Source organism: Molothrus ater, chromosome 2 (assembly GCF_012460135.2).
Source record: "Molothrus ater isolate BHLD 08-10-18 breed brown headed cowbird chromosome 2, BPBGC_Mater_1.1, whole genome shotgun sequence".
In the NCBI taxonomy this organism is placed as follows: Eukaryota; Metazoa; Chordata; class Aves; order Passeriformes; family Icteridae; genus Molothrus; species Molothrus ater.
The window spans coordinates 46,859,808-46,876,360 of record NC_050479.2 but is presented as its reverse complement, the minus strand read 5'-3'; the positions used below and the strand labels follow the sequence as shown (position 1 = coordinate 46,876,360).

Here is a 16,553-nt window from a genome sequence, read left to right as displayed (position 1 = left end):
CAATCAGCTATGAACAAGTAAGCACAGAAAAATAATAAAGCACAGAGAAATGAATCTCCAAGAAAAGCTTCCTGTTTTAATTGGTCAACTTAGTATAAAATTCTCTGTGATCTATTTCAGGTCTGTCAACTCCCACTAATAGATACTCAACCCTTGCAGAGATTCATTGGCAGATTATTCTAAAACTTAATAAATAAGATGAAAAAATTGCCACTTTTAATTTTCAGATTTAATTTTAACACGGATTTTAAAAAATACCTGAACAAGAGACAAATGGAAAGAGAAACTAATATCATATTGTTTAGACTTTACAATAGTGAATCTGTTTAATATGGTATTGATATGGTTTTAATATTTTTATTCAATCAGCAAATCCTGGTGAAATACTTGGAGGAAAACCAATCACAACAGAAACAAGTACTGGTCTTGCAGAAACACAAGGAATCTGTTTCAGGAAGACTGTCTATTTCATTTAGAGACTTCTGCTTTGGAGAAATAGAGAGGAAGGCTTGATTAGTAAGAAAAAAAACCCTCTCACAAACTGTAGCTTGCATAACTGGGCAGCTTTTACACATGACCCACTGCTGGTTAGCTCTGCCCAGGTTACAAAATCCAGAAAAGAGCATGTGCGTCAGTCACAAGTAAGCATGGAAAAATCTGTTCTTTCAAAAAGAAAAGAGGAAAAGTAAGATTTAAGAATTCTTTTTTTCCAAATTATGTAAATTGGATTAGCTGCCATTTATTTCTATTGAAGATTCAATACTTTGATCAATAAGAAGAAATGCAATCTTTGAAATAATAATATATAAAATTTTCTACTGAAAATATTATGCAGTGGTAAACTAACATCACTAATAGATATGTTAATCAAACATGAATGATTTTACTAGGCAGTGATATTCATCATCCTTAAATATTGTGGGGGGTTTAATTTTGTCATACAAAATTAATGTCAGCATGTCTGACTATTTATATTTTTATGAGAAAATATTGTTTTAGAGACATCTGTATTTGTATTTCAATCTTCCAATTTATTAAGAAGGAACAGTTATTTTATCTATATCTATCTATATCTATATCTGTACCTACATCAATATCATCTAGGTAAGTATCTACATCTATCTATCTGCATACATCTACATATATATGTATATATAATTAATTTAATAAAAATAAAATTATTAGTCTTTAATTTTATGAGTTTTGGAACCAAATCAGTTTGAAAATAATCAAAAAACCCGAGATTTTTTTGACTGACTTTAATTTTTTCCAAAATCACTCTTTCACTAAAATCCAATGTACCACTCAGCAGAGCTGTCATGTTTTATTTGTGTAAGTCCTGTAATATATAAATAACACTTTTGCAGTGAAGAACAAGGTAATTTGAGGGAACATGATAGAAAACTATCACAACAACTTCCTGAGCAATTGTTTTTTGTCCTGCTAACTTACCTGTTAGCTTCTGGGAAAATATAGAAATTAACGACATTTTATGGTATTATTTACGCACAAATTATTTTAGGATTAAAACCTTTGTTATGAAAATCTACCAGCTTTTCTTTTGTGTGTATTCATGTAAGAAAGTACTCATAAATAATTTTGTAAAGAGCAGGGATAAGAAAGGCTTGATGGACAGTGCTCTAAAAAAGTGTTATTGCTCTGAGTCGCTCTCTCTCACAGCTGGCTTTTCCACTCCTAATTACTACCTTAAGGAAAAATCATCTTATCTACCTGCTATTCTTGCAGGCAGCTGGCTGCTGTGCTCCTTCTCAGTGTCCCACTTTTCTATTTATAGGCTTGGATATTTTTCTTTCTATTTCATGCTCTCCCAGTTTATTGCACCCATCCTCTCCACAGGAGTAGACTCCCATGTATGTGCTCAGAAGGGCGTATGTACATTTCTTTATGGGTTGGAGCTTAGATCTGTACAGGTCTGGGGATCAAACAGGGAAGTGAACCTCAACTGCAGTCAAGTATTTACAGGCAAATGACTGACTTTTCTGCAGAAAGAAGGATCCTTCTCCTCTTGTATGTTTTGATTCATTGCCTTTACTGTGTATTAGGTGCTCCCATAGGAAAGAATACCAAAAAAAGCCCAAAAAAACAAACAAACAAAAAATCCTACCCATAAACCAAAAAAAAAACCCCTGCAGAGATCTAATCTTTATAACTTTTACTAAGTGTGGGGGGGTGTAATTTGCATTTCCCACTTCAGATCTGTGTAAAAGACTGGCTGTATGGTTAGAAGATGGGACCCTGTTCCTCTTCCCTTCATATCCAGACATGCATTCCTATTCCCCTGGTGACTTTGCCGCATGAACTAGCTCAATGTGTGAGCAGATGTGCTGCTGCAATACAGGGAGAAAGGAAGGCCAGGAAAATCCCTGTGAATGGAAACTACCCATAAGATGCCTTTTCTTGTACTGTCAAACCTGAGTTATGTTTTAGGAATGGGTGACATTGTGATCTCATTTTCAGATGGCTCACCTTATGCAAATTAATGAAAGTCATTGTCCCACTCCACAGTTAGTGTGATTCCTTAGCCTTAAATGAACGTGAGCATCCCACATGGCTCTGGCTTCAGGACTATTTAAACTTTTACTATTTAGATTTCTATGGACAACTGATTCAATAGTGAAGGGATGATTTGATTTTGGTTTTCCTTCACAAATTTTGTAATGATGATCTTTTTCCACCAATTATATTGGAGTTTTATACCATATTTTATATATGTTTTGGTCTAGAATATGGATCAGTAGTTTAGTTCTAGTTTCTTCATGTCTTTAAGCTCTACTTTTATCTGTTAGCTTTGAAGAAATTTTTATAGGGATAACAGAATCTTTAGTTTTTCAGAATACATAACACATTAATTTAAGACACAAAGCTCCACAGTTAAAGGAAATCTATGGCATTGCCATTGATTTTGGTATGAAATAACTCAAGATATTAGATTTCTGGAATTTAATATATTTATGAGGATTAAGTTAGCAAAAGCAGAGGATATCTCTTCTGCTTCTCTTGAGGTTGTTTCCAAGTTTGATAATATTTATGGCACACCTGCATTTTTGGATTAACAGATGTTCATTCTTGATTGAACCAGGAAAGACTGCACAGAGGTAGTATCTACCGGTGTCCTCATGTCCATTGGCTGGTCATATCATTAGGATTAATCAACAGAAATAAATTATCCAGAGGAAATTATTAAATATAGAAAAACTACGGGGGATATTTCTGGGGATTTTACAAATGAATTATAATGCTAGTACACTGGAAGATGAAATACTCCTGTTATATGAATATGATGAATATTCTTGGTAATGTTTTTGACAATAAATATAATTTTTGACTTCCAAAAAGGAGATGGAAAGAAAGTCCCTTTCATATAGCCATATTTCAGAAAAACTTGAAGGAAATGGGAAGCATAAAACTCTACTCTCATTCAACACTATTGGATTAACTAATATCCTGCCCAACCCCCTCCAAATCAAATTTTTCTTCATTAAAATTTTGGTGTGATACTGTTTGGATCCATTTACATAAGTATAGCTCATTGTTTGTTGCTGGGTTTAAAAAACAACAAAACAACAAAAACCCCCCAACAATTTATTCTGTGAGAAATAAGAAATAAAAGCCATTAAAATTTACTAGCAGATTATTTCTATGAAACTTTTGCTTGCATAATTTCCCAATGGATCTATTTTCTGCTTATTCTCCTAGGCCCTGCAAAATTAGGTAGAAGAATACAGGCAAATACCATATAGAATGTATACATTTGAAGAAGAGACTGAAAACCAAAATTATTCAAAAAGTAGCAACATTTTGCTATGAATATTTGTGAACATTTTGAAATCTACCTCAGAGTGGAAAAAAACCCCAGACCAAATCAAACCCAAACTCAAAACCCAGTGTCCCCTAAAAGTAGTTTTAAGAATATGCTGATTTTTTAAAAAGAATTTCCAATTATTTCATTTAAAAATCCAAACCATGTTTAGTAAGATTATGCAAATGGTCACATTCTATTTTTTTTCCATAACTTGTTTTATTATTAGGGCAAAGAAATTTCTAGTTTCTCTCTGGAGCATTTAAGTTAGGAGCAAAAACTAGGAAGGATAGAGGAAAAAATTAAGAAGATGTAGAGAAGGCTTATTTGCATCTCAGTAATGATTCCTACAGAGTGCTTTAGCAGTGGCTAAATTCAATCAGATTTAAAAATGTTTGTCAAGGACCATGTACTTTTTACCACTCCTCAAATTTTAAAGTAGACCATCTTCTTGTTGATAAATTCTGCCGTTAAGTAAGGTTTTTCTACAAAACATTTCTCTTCGCATATCCTACCCTTACTTAGTTTTTTTCATGTTCTAATAAAGATTATTAATGAGTTTTCTTAGTAAATACGATCATTCCAGTAACACCATCATGCCTATTTTTAATTCACGGGGATTTTGTTCAACAATAAAGAAACACATTGAAAAGAAAATTGAACAGAATAATTTTCATTTTCAAGCTATTAGGCAAAAAATCTGAATGTACAGTGACATCCCTCACTTTACATGACTTATGCACACAAATAATAGTAAAGATATATGCACTGAAAAGTGTAAATACAAGACTCTGTGGAATGCCATAGAACTCAGGACAAGTCAAAAATAATAATTAAAAAAAACCCTGAAACCCAAAAACTGACAAGCTTTTCTTAATCGTCCTAACTTATTCCACCCCATATAAGAGAGCATGTGCCATAAATTTTTTACCTAGAAAACATTCCTGTCCTTGTGGAAATGAATGGCAATACATGATTTCTTTGGGTGCCTTTCCTTATTTTTCCATATTGTGTTTCTCTAAGAGGATCTACAGAGATTGTCATCAGTCCCTTTCTAAAGAAACAAACTAGAAAAGTCACCTCCAAATGCTAGGGGGGTTTATATAAGGATTTCTTTGACTGGCAGGAAATTTGCAGACCTTCCAGTTTTTCTTTTTTCTCCAAAAGAACAACTGATAAAAAATTAGTTAAAAACAAGCAGATAATGCAGTCAGAAAGCAATCTTTCAAAAATGGAAGAGGCTGGAAAAACTTCTCCAAAATGACTAGATATTTTTGGCAGGTTGTGTGTGCCCCTTTCACCTTTATTTGGATGCATTCCTTATGACAGAAAGCTTTGGAAAGGAAATCATATAATAAAGTAGAATATATTTGCCAAGAGCATACGATAAGGAAGAAGATAACAGCAGTCTTTATGGGCAATGTGGTTTTATATTCAAGAACTTGGAAGAAAATAAATAAATTCACAAGAAGGGACAGTCATACATTACCAGAATCTTTCCTGTGCTTCAGATATTGCCAGAAAACTGAGATGAGTTTTGCATTCACAAATGAAACACGACACAATCTTGTTTTGCATGGGCTTGCTTTCTGTAATGAAAGTTTTACACAGCTTCGCTTCATGAAGTAAAATGTTGATTGAAAATATTTGTGACAGTTGCGGGTAGTTAACAAAGTTACTATTACAGTGCTTCAATAAAATGTTGCCACTTTAAATTCTAGGTACTAAACTGGTTGGAGTACACAGCAGCATTTAAGACACTATGCTGTGTGTGAGCTCACATTTCATTAAATGAGTCACTTCTTCTGACTGACACCCCATTTGCTCAGTGGAAACAGTGAAGTTATTTACTGGATGGAAAAATGAAGCCAAACATGAATTTATATCCCTATACTTTGTGACAGCAAAAAATCTGGCTTGCTTGTCAGGATTTGCAGAGTATGAAAAAGCCATTTAAAATTTGTTAAGCCTTCTGAAAAAGTATTGATTGAGAAGCTATAGTCTGAGTGAACACAAATATTGTTACAATAGTTTTATGACATTTATGTGTGTAAATGGGTATTGAAACTCTAGATTATGAGAGATAATATGTCTTATAACACAGCCATGTCAGGGCTTTTCCTTTACTTTTTACAGTTTTTATTTTCTCAGGGTATTTGAAGTTATGCTTACAATGGATCAAATAAAATAAAAAATAAAAAATGAGTGTTCCAATACAAGAAATTCACATTTATAGAATTATTTTCACGGGCTTTGTACTCTTTAATTCTTTAGTTGTCTTACATTAAATCAACAATTTCACACATTTTCTTGCCTTTAGATATATTAAAGATTTAACCGACTCTAGCTAAAGAGTTTATCAAATGATGGTGTATATTTTCTAAGCTCTTCTACACTAAGTATGCATTAAGAAAGTATCCATAATTCGATCACATACATTGTATAGGAGCTGAAAAGTTAAATAAGAGTCTGATCTATTCCAGGAACCTTATATCTCCAACAGACAGGAATTCTATAAGAAAGACTTGCTTCTATCTCTCTGTCTTCTTCCATTTCCTTTTCTTCCTTTTGGTTGAAAGAACTACAGAAGTTCTTAAAGGGAGCCAAAGAATAAAGGATACAGCTGTGTACTGGACAAGGATAAAAATCTGCCTGGGGTGCAGTTAAAAGCAGTTTAATATCCTTGTAAGTTAAATGTGCATAACTAATCTGACAGTGTTACAGGCTGTGCCACAAAGAATGAATACTAGAGGTAGACTGGGGGGTAATGGCCTGGAATCTGTGCCTTGCTGTCATGGAGCATAGACCAATAGTAGAAAATTCTTGTAAGACCCCTGCTCACACAAAACCTTATAAACTGGGTAAGGCAAAAAAATGTGAATCAAAAAATGGAGAGTCCGAGATTTTTTTTTCTTTTTCCTTCCCATTGTCCAAACTTCTCTCAGAATAAACAAATAAGTAAGTAAATATAAAGTGCAATGCAAGTCTACTTAATCTGAAATCAGAAGCTATGTTGTGTTTATACAACTGCAACAGGAAAATTGAAATTCTGATTTATATTTTTTTCACAGATCTGATAACTCAAAGTGAAGATTCAGAGACACTTGGACTCTCAAAAATGTAGTCAAGGAGTCATATCAAAGCTCTTTTTCAAGTTAATGAGAGGCATTTCCAGCTAGTGATTCATTCTGTTTTAAAGCAGATAAATAATGTTAACTACACCCAGGGTACAGCTGCACTGATTATTGACAACTACTAAAATGTGAGTTATGCCTAGATACTTAGTTACTTTCTTATGCTGAAGTTAAACAAAAAATCTCACTCTTAGCACTTTTCCTTTCTCATACTTCTCTAAAATATGTGGGTTTGTACAGACAATTTAAGGGTGCTTTTTCAAATTTAATATGTAATTTTCCATCTTGTCATAGGAAATAAGATTAATATTAAAGTCTAACACTGTAAAAATCCAAATATTTTTATGTTACAAAAAGTTAAGTGTCCTTCTGCAAGCCACTACATTTATCTAGTTTGATAATATTTCTTTATGGCTGGCCTTCACAAGAGAAAATATAAATTGGAAGTTCCTCATAATAAGCATAGTAGATGAAAACCAAAAAAATAAAGAAAGAATGTTGAAAAGAATAAGAATAATCAAGTGGCAGGTCACAACACCAGAACATGTATCGTGTGTGTATTATTAATATATATTATATTATATTATATTATATTATATTATATTATATTATATTATATTATATTATATTATATTAATACTGTTTCAGCTGTTTCTACAGTTTTAATAAAGCTCATTAAATAAACTTGGAAATGAAAATCTTTAAGTTAGCTACCAAAGGCAACTGGAGTTCAACTCATATTATGCAGTCTAATTGTTTAAAAGAAACACATTTTTTTTAATCAGTGCTCAATGTGAAAAAAAAAAGAAACAAACATAGCAGAAATATTGTCACTGGAAAACTGGTCTACAGGCTTCTGATGACTGAAGCACATGGGTAAAGGCAACTGGTTGTGAATTGAATGCTTTATTATACTTCATTGCAGCATTAAATTACTCTTTTCAGTGTCTGCCTGAGTCAAGCAGAACAAAATCTGTGACATCTCAAACCAAGCTGAGATTTTGAGGAGATGAGACTGAACAATCCTATGGTGGACAGGTACAAACACATATTTTTACAAAGTGGGCATTTTTCTTCGAGCTTCTTCATTATTGTTATTAGAGCTATAAGATAAAGATAATATATAAACTACTCCTCTCCAAAGCTCTGCATTAATTTTTGAGAATTTACTGACTTTATCATGTTCTTATGTAAAATTTGGTGTGCTTAAAAGACCACAATGTCAACAGAATATGTTGATGAACCAGAGTCATTCTGGTAGTTCTGTGGATTAACTTCAATAGGCATTTTACAAAGAGGGAGTTGCACTTGTCTTTCCATGCCTTTCACTTTATGACCTAATTTTTGTGGTATCCTGTTTTGTTTTCAACATGTTCTGCATATGTACCCGTGCATTCATTACTTCTTTTTCCTTATTTATAATATAGAGTCCATGACTTGTCAGATGAATAGATGGACCAAGTCCATATGATTTTGATAATTCAGGGAGATAGATCTTGCCTCTCCAACATCTTTGGAACAACCTGCTTACTTTATATTCCTTATACTAAGAATTTAAGTGCCCTCCATTTCTAGATGTGCTGTTTCAGCTAGGCTATATCTATGCCAGAAAATCAGACACTCCCTGAAAATATTCTCACTCAATGGATCTCACTCCTCTGAAATATTAAGCTATTTAAATGATCTGCAGGCATGGCTCTGGACCATTCCAGTCAGTATTTAACCAAACAATTCCTGGATTTGATTTGGGAGCTGGCATAAATCAGGTACCACTTACAACGTATTGTTTGCAAGTAGTACCTTGGTTTGGAGAAAAATAGTGCTTAATAATATGGAAGTTTTTAATGCCAGCCACATTACAGTCCCTATCATATTTATTTTAGTTGTATAAATGTCACTATATGTACCTAAGAAGGCTCATAAAGGTGTTAGTAGATAACTGGGTTATTGCTGGGTATCTAGATCTCTACCCACAGTCAAGATCTTGTGAGATATCAGCATGTTCACATTTACATACACACATATTCTGTACCTTACAAAGACTTAAAAAACAGCAGTGCCCATTGAATCACATGGTTTACCAAGTCTGCAGAGAACAGAGATCTACAGAAGTAAATAGATGAGATTGACTATAACATTTATTATTTTTTTAGTTGAAGTGGTTTGCAAATTTAGGTATTATGAAGTGGCACGTCTAAGAATCTTCCCCTGACTACATTTCTTTAAGAGTGGAAGTCCTAATTTTAAGGCCAAACTGACAGCACAAAAGAACCTTGACTGACACGAGCCAACTGGTAGTCTTTACTATGATCTGAGTGCTAATACATGTTTAACAGCTGACCCATATATGTCAACTTGAATTTTATCTCGCGTCTTTGGATTTAAAAATTGTTTAAAATTTTATTTTATTCATCAGTATTAATATTGTGAAAAAAATATTTAGAGAAATTCATATTGATAGTTTCATAGTTAAAACGGGGGCTTTTACATGAAGGACACATCTAGAAACACAGATTAGGAGTCAAAATTAAAAAGCAGGTTACACTACTGTGAGAAATTCAGTATAACAAAATCTGTCTCTAAAGCTATAAAATATTTATCTAAATTAAAAAATGGATCTTTCACCAGTGTATTTTAAATACTAATAATGATTTTTCCCTATTTACAGTTCTATAAAAATGGAAATGGTTGATTTTTTTTTGCTGTAAAAGTTGTTATTACAAATTTATTGGCATTGACATTCAGATTATTATCTCAGATATCAGTTTAAAATTGATTTAGACTATTTAGGTGTCTAATGGCAAAAATGCAGTGGATGTATGTAGGTTGTATTTTGTGCAGATCTGTAGGAACCAAATGAACATAAGATTTAAATGAAACTCATACTGGAAAAAATAAAAATACTCTGTGAAATAAAAATAGGGAAATAGTATTTAGTCTGACATTCAGATAGGTATTCCATAAATGCTAGTCATTTCTTCTCGAAGGGTCAAGAGGGAGAATTTCTTACAATTCTTTCTAGGAGCTAGTTTGTATGGATAATTTTTCACAGTGCAGAATGCATTGATCAAAAAGGACTGAGTATTGAAAGTGTTATAAATCAAATTTCCTCTGTTACTTTGAAGTAAATTCTCAAAATATGCTTACTTTCTTTACCTCTATTAAAACAGATCTCAATTTGTTAGGTACATTTCTGTCATAATTTTTCCTATATTTTAAAGTGCAAGGATTTAATCTTGAAGCAGATCTTAAGCAGAAAGGGGAAGGGTGGATCTGCAGTTATTTTAACACTGGAAAACCTCTAAATGTACTGGCTTGAATGTATTGGTGAGCCAAAAATAGGCATTCCAGGTCATGCACACTTCCTGTATGCCTTGATAGCAGAAAATAAGAATAGGGGTTACAGGCACAGACCCTTTGAAACAGGTCATGCCCTGAACCTTGGGAAATGCAGTTAAATTTAAGTCTGATATAGAGAAGTTTAAAAAGTAAGGTTTCTAGCAATATGTTAATGACTCATAATGCTTTTCTGTTTTTTTTTTTGTCTGTACTATGGTTTCTGCAAAATTAGGAACAGTGCTTCAGATTTTCCTTTTTTTATTTCTCATGTTCTTTCATATCACAATATTATTATACTTGCATTGAATTGACAGAGACAGTAGTAAGAAATTAAGATAAGAACATTTTATAGCTAGTGAATGAAACTAGGTGCTTGTGAAAATGTGATAACTATTGAGAAGAAACATTTGAGGGTCTTTAAAATTCTTGCTACTATTGGAAAGTAAAACTGGCAATTTATGTTTATATACTTAGAAGGCAATATACTAAATCTGAACAGTTTTCTAGTAAAGAACCTGAATTTGAACAAAAATTACAGTCTTTAACCCTATGGATGCCAGGAGACCTCCAAAAGTAAAATAGGTGAGAATCCCCTGTACTTGTGCTCATTGACCTGCCTCTAAGTATGACCCCATTTCTGATACTCAGAGAAGGATCCAGCGCCAGAATTATTGGAAGTTGTTTGAATGTCATTGCTCTGTGCTTAGTGAAAACTTCCTGCCCTTGTGCTTTTGGAGCTAATACAGGAAGTTATCCATACTACAGGCAGCACAGAAAAGCTCCTACTGCCTTTTAAGAGAGTTCAACAAACACAGTATTTATGAAATACTGAAATGAAATCAGCATATCATCAAGACATGCTTGCAACAGCTGAGGAAACCTTCAGGGAATGTTACTGGTTATAGCACCTTTAAAATGGCAACTTCTAAATTAAACTTGTCCTACAGGCCTTATCTTCAGCACAATATTCTGGCATTCTCACTTTTCTTCCTGACTACATGGTCATTGACATTCTAGGGGTTTTGAGGGGTTTGTGTTGTGGGTTTTTGTTATCTGTTTGTTTTTTTTTTTAATGTGCGCATAAAACTATACTGTTGTTAGGGGTTTTTTTCCCTCAAAATAAGTCATAGCCATATGAATGGAAAACAGTTTTTTTTTTAAGAATTAACTACTTCAGAAAAAAAAAAAAGCCTGCAATACAGTTTAACATTAATATATAATTATTTCTAAACACCACTCCAAAGAAAATTACACATTCAAGAAGCAAAATACTGTATTACCCCTAACAGAGTATTAGCTCAAAAGACATACAAAGTCCTATACAAGTATACATATTTTCTGGTCTTGAAAAATGCTGATTTATTTAATTAGGCAGGGTAAGCATAGAGCATTAAGCCACAGAATCTAAAATCAATAACAAAGAAAATCATTCTCAGCTCATTTTAGTAGAAATGTGATTTGCACCAGAATTTAAATTAAAGTCAGAAGTGTGCTGATACAAACAAATTTTCCTTTTTCTAATTTAGTTCAGAGAAACTAGGACACATAGAAATTGTTCATGTACAAATTTTTTCATAATAATTAAATAAAATCTATTGGTCAGCATAGTTAGAACAATAAAAATGAAAACACCCTGACTATAAGTTCAATTTCCAGGCTTTTTTTACCCAGCTTGTCCTCTTTATGGTGATCTTTTTTTCCTCTGTGATGATGAACAGCTAGAACTGGCAGCATTCTGTGTCACCTGCTTGAAATTTTCTGTCTCTAGAAGCATCTTTTACTGACATATCTCAAATGTTTGAAGCCGCATCTCTTCATGTACATTCCATAAAAATTCAGGATTTTTTCTAATTAATTCCTTTCACTCACATGGAAGAATAATTAGCTCCTTTATAGTGGCTTAGGGTATTAAGAAGTATCCTGCAATAAGGGAATTCTGTCAGGGTATTGGCCTTGTATGAACCTGGCATTTGGTTCCAGGGAAGCAATAACCTTTACTCTCTGTGAAATAATGCCTTGCTCTTGGTGTTTTTCAAGCTGTGTTTAAGACACTTCTAAAACTGGATAAAAGTTGGGATTCTCCTATAAATACATTACTTCTCTGAGTGGTAAACATGTCAAAATGCATGAGAAGAAACCTACTTTTTCCTTCTTCCTGGAAGGAAGAAGGAAAAAGTAGGTTTAAATTTGCATTGCATTTAAATCTGCATCTTTTCTTAGAATATTCCTCTTCCTTCCTGTAATCAAAACCTAAATAAAACTGGGGCTTTGGTATTCATTGCTGAACCGTCCCAACATCATATTATGAAACCCACTTTGAATGCTGCCATTTCAAACAGATTTTTTTCCACTTCTCACTGAGGAAGATTTGGGATAAGCAATGAATGAGAAATACAACATCTTACTATGATAAACTTGTAGTTAATTGAGGAATGTTATATTTGCTATATAGTTCAGCAGCTATAGATTAGATGTGTTTTGTTTCCAGGAATTTTGACAAATCGCTTGTAAGGTTGCTTTGTTACAATAGTAATGGAAAATGCATAAATGATTTATATAATGGTAAAGGAGTTCCTCAAAAAATCTCCAGAATTAAATATTCAAACATTGTAATCAAGTGTTGACTTGGAAAATCATGTGTTAAATGATACAGCAAGGTAGGCTAGATATCAATAGGAATGCTCACTTTCTATTTCCTGTGAAAGAATTCGTATACCTTGCTGTCCCTTTCCACTGCAGAGGGATGCAAGTCACAGCTGATCTTTCCTATTCTATTCTGAGTCTATATACACATAAATTGCTTTGATTTTGGCAATACAGGATCACTGACTTGATTTCTGCACATTTTTTTGCTGAGTAGAAATATAGGATTTTATGAAAATTTTAGGGTTAGTTTTTGGTGAATTGAACTGAAGGAAATACTCCACGTTGAAGTGAATTGATTAAAACTTATTCTAAACTTTAATTTAAAAAATCGTATGTTACATTAGCAAAAATAGCTCTTGATGGGATTAGAGCTTTAATCTGAAGTCAGCTCTAGCTTGATCTAAGAGGTCAGTTTTTGCTGTTTGACTGGTGATGATTAAATTTACTTTCATATGTTCTAGTTAATATTTCTTCTCAGTATTCTACTTTCCAAATATCAGGAAGTACCATTACCACCATAACTGCACTAGTTCAAATCCAAATCCTTAGGCCTAGGACTATACACACGAATGTGGGAATTCAAATATTGGAAGCATTTGCTTGTTAAGGAAAAGTTCAACTGTTGTAGGGTAATACACCTTCTCTTTTTATTGATTGTGACTTCTATTAAGTAGAAATATTCTCACTCTTTTCAATCTGTCTAGAACTAATCAATCAAAAAATCTGTTTTCTGGAGTATTTTCCTTACCATTAACTTAATTTCTAAATCACTCTTGGAAGTATTTAACTATATGAAACTAGGATATAACCTCAAAATCCCTTATTATTAATTTTTTTTGTATACTGGAATGTAATAATGATAATCTATTTTTCATTTAGGTATTTTATATACTTTTGGAGAGATGAGATGATTAAATATACCATCTTTATCTACAGTTATCCATTTTTTGTAGTACTTGCTTGTGTGGCACCTTGTCACAAGGTTTTTGAAAGTCTACTAAAATTATGTGGACTGTTGTACGTCTACTTAGGTTTTTTTGTTTGCAGTTCCTAGGAATTCTCGCAGACTGATACAATTCCCCTTTGTAGAGACTACAGTGATTAGTTCCCTTTGAAAGCTCAAATGTACTGAAGAACAATTAAAGGAGAATAGAGTTAACAAAGGTTCTTTTTAATGAAACTAAAACAACTTCCTTTTTTTTCATTAATAGACTACTTAGAGGTAATTAAGGAACTGGCATCTATAAATTGGAACACTTCTAAGCTAGATTAGCATATTAAAATAATATGCTACACAAAAGTCAGAAAGTAATATCAGGAATTTCTCAGTGTCCTATAAGATGTCATTTTTATCATGGGTAGGCTTTCTCCTCCTCTTAATACTTGTCTTCAAATCCTCAATTTTTAAAGGCCATTTTTATATGGATGTAAAAGTGATAGCACACAGCTTTCTAGGAAGTAGCAAGATGAAAAAAGTATACCTAATTGCTAATAATGCATTTAAAACTAATATTTACTTGTATTTCAAAGAAAAACATTTGGAAAAATATATTATTATTTTCCTCTAACTCTGAGTAGAAATTATTTTCCCAAAATTTTGATAGATGTGTTCTGATCATCCACAGTGACAATCTGAAGATGCATCTTAATAGTTTTTATAACCTAACTCAGCCACAAAATTTTCCAAAATGTTATCTGGAAATAGGACAGAGGAGAGAAGCAATTTATGAAGTAATTACAGGTAAACGAAACATGAAAAACACATATGAAGGAGAAAACCACACAGTAAGTAAGGCTCAAAGTTGTCAGAATGACAATAAAAAAATCCTTCTCCTTCATAGAGTATCAAAGCAATTAATTTGGTTTATCAAGGCAAGTCAGAATTAGTTTGTTTAACTTTCTTTATAAATCTGTATGTACACTATAGTTGCCCTAGTACTTCATGAGTCCTGTAGTTTTTCTACTGAATTTGTTGGGCCTAAGGTCAAAGAATTGACAACTCTTCTCATTATGCATTGGTTATTTGTTTTTCAAAATAAGCCCCAAAGATACAAGCAGAACTTAGCATGTACATGTGGTTTATAGGTCATGCCTGGGTACAGAGTCTATTCCCAGAAAGACAACAGAGACTTGTGTTTTGTATTATGCAGGATAATTTATTTCAGTCACAGTAACAATCCAGAGAAACTCACCTTGATGTTTAGTCAAAGTAAAACAAAATGGTTTCACTCAGCTTAACTACCAGAAGTATTCTGTTTCAAGATGAAACAAGAAAAAGACTAAATTGAAAATTCCTAAATGTGAACCTTCTAGAGGAAGGCATAATATGAGAAAATCAGTCTTTTCTGTCAGCAGCATTTTTGTTTTTCTTTTATTATTTGATCCATTTAGATATTCTCCATAAACCTTCTTTAGAGTGTCTCTTATTTGTTCATGTGGCTTCTTCCTTCGTTTGTCTATAAACATTTCATGGAGTATTAAGTTCATCTTGCACCCCTAGAAATGTGGAACACACATAATTATCTTCTATGATGACACTATGAAAAATATAAATTATTTTTTCTGTGTAGCAAAAAAAAACCCCAAAATTAAAATATTTAAAACTAAGTTTTATATAAGAGTATATTGATGATGTAAGTTTTTGAAGATATTATTGGTGAGACTACTAATAAGTGCTGTGATCAGTATTCCTAAAAAAAAAAAAAAAAATAATTTAAAAGTTGGAAAGATTTCAAAGAACAGATCAAATTTATCTTAGGGTTTAAGAACCATCTGGGAAAGATATACTTATCCAGTTCCACTGTCTTTGTTGTAGTCTTCTCAGACTTTGTAGATTTAATTTAGAAGATTAAGAGGGATAAATTCCATTGATGAGAGAAATGAAAAAGTAGATATAATATCCCAAAAGCTGAAATGTGAAAAATAAATAACCAGAATAAATATTTTACCAGTAATAGTAAGTAATCATAAGTGAAATAGAAATAGGATATTAACCTTTTTGTCATTAAAAAGGAAAGAGTATCAAGGATCTATTGATAGTCAGTAATATAGGAGTGACGGGGGGTCAGCACAGTAAGAACATCCCTGTCTTCAAAATGTTACTTGTGTTTCCACCTAGAAAGAAGAAACTTATCTGCAAAAAGAATAGGTAGTTAGTTATGAAGTGATTGAAGGACAAGTGAAAACTTCCAGTGCTTGAGAGAGAACACATTTTGATGCTTCTGAGTGAATCTAATTATTTCCTAGTTAATGTGTATTATAGGAACTTAGGAGATGCAATCAGAAATCATGAGGTATATATCCAAGAGTAAATGAAATTCAGAACTAGAAAAGCAATTTATTTATTGCTAATTTCCATGTATGTTAAAAAAAGAAATTAGTTCATAAGGATTCAACAGATTGTGATACTTGCTAAGAGATTGCTCTTAAAATAACATTCATATTGCTCTATATGGTATACTGCCAACAGAATGAAATCCTTGTCAGCTGTAGTATTACAAGTTTTTATTAGAAAATCTATGAAAGCTTTGCTCAGAATTCAGTTTTTGGAAGATTGTATGACCTTGAAATTCTCTCTTCTGTTCTTAGTTTTAAATAGATAATGGAATTTCCCT

General features: G+C 32.6%; 1 long non-coding RNA gene across 2 annotated transcripts in view; it reads left to right on the top strand.

Annotated features, from left to right (window-relative positions):
- The window catches only part of LOC118684049 (uncharacterized), a 101,932-nt gene that overhangs the window by 61,199 nt on the left and 24,180 nt on the right, over window positions 1-16,553 (top strand). The window lies entirely within an intron of this gene.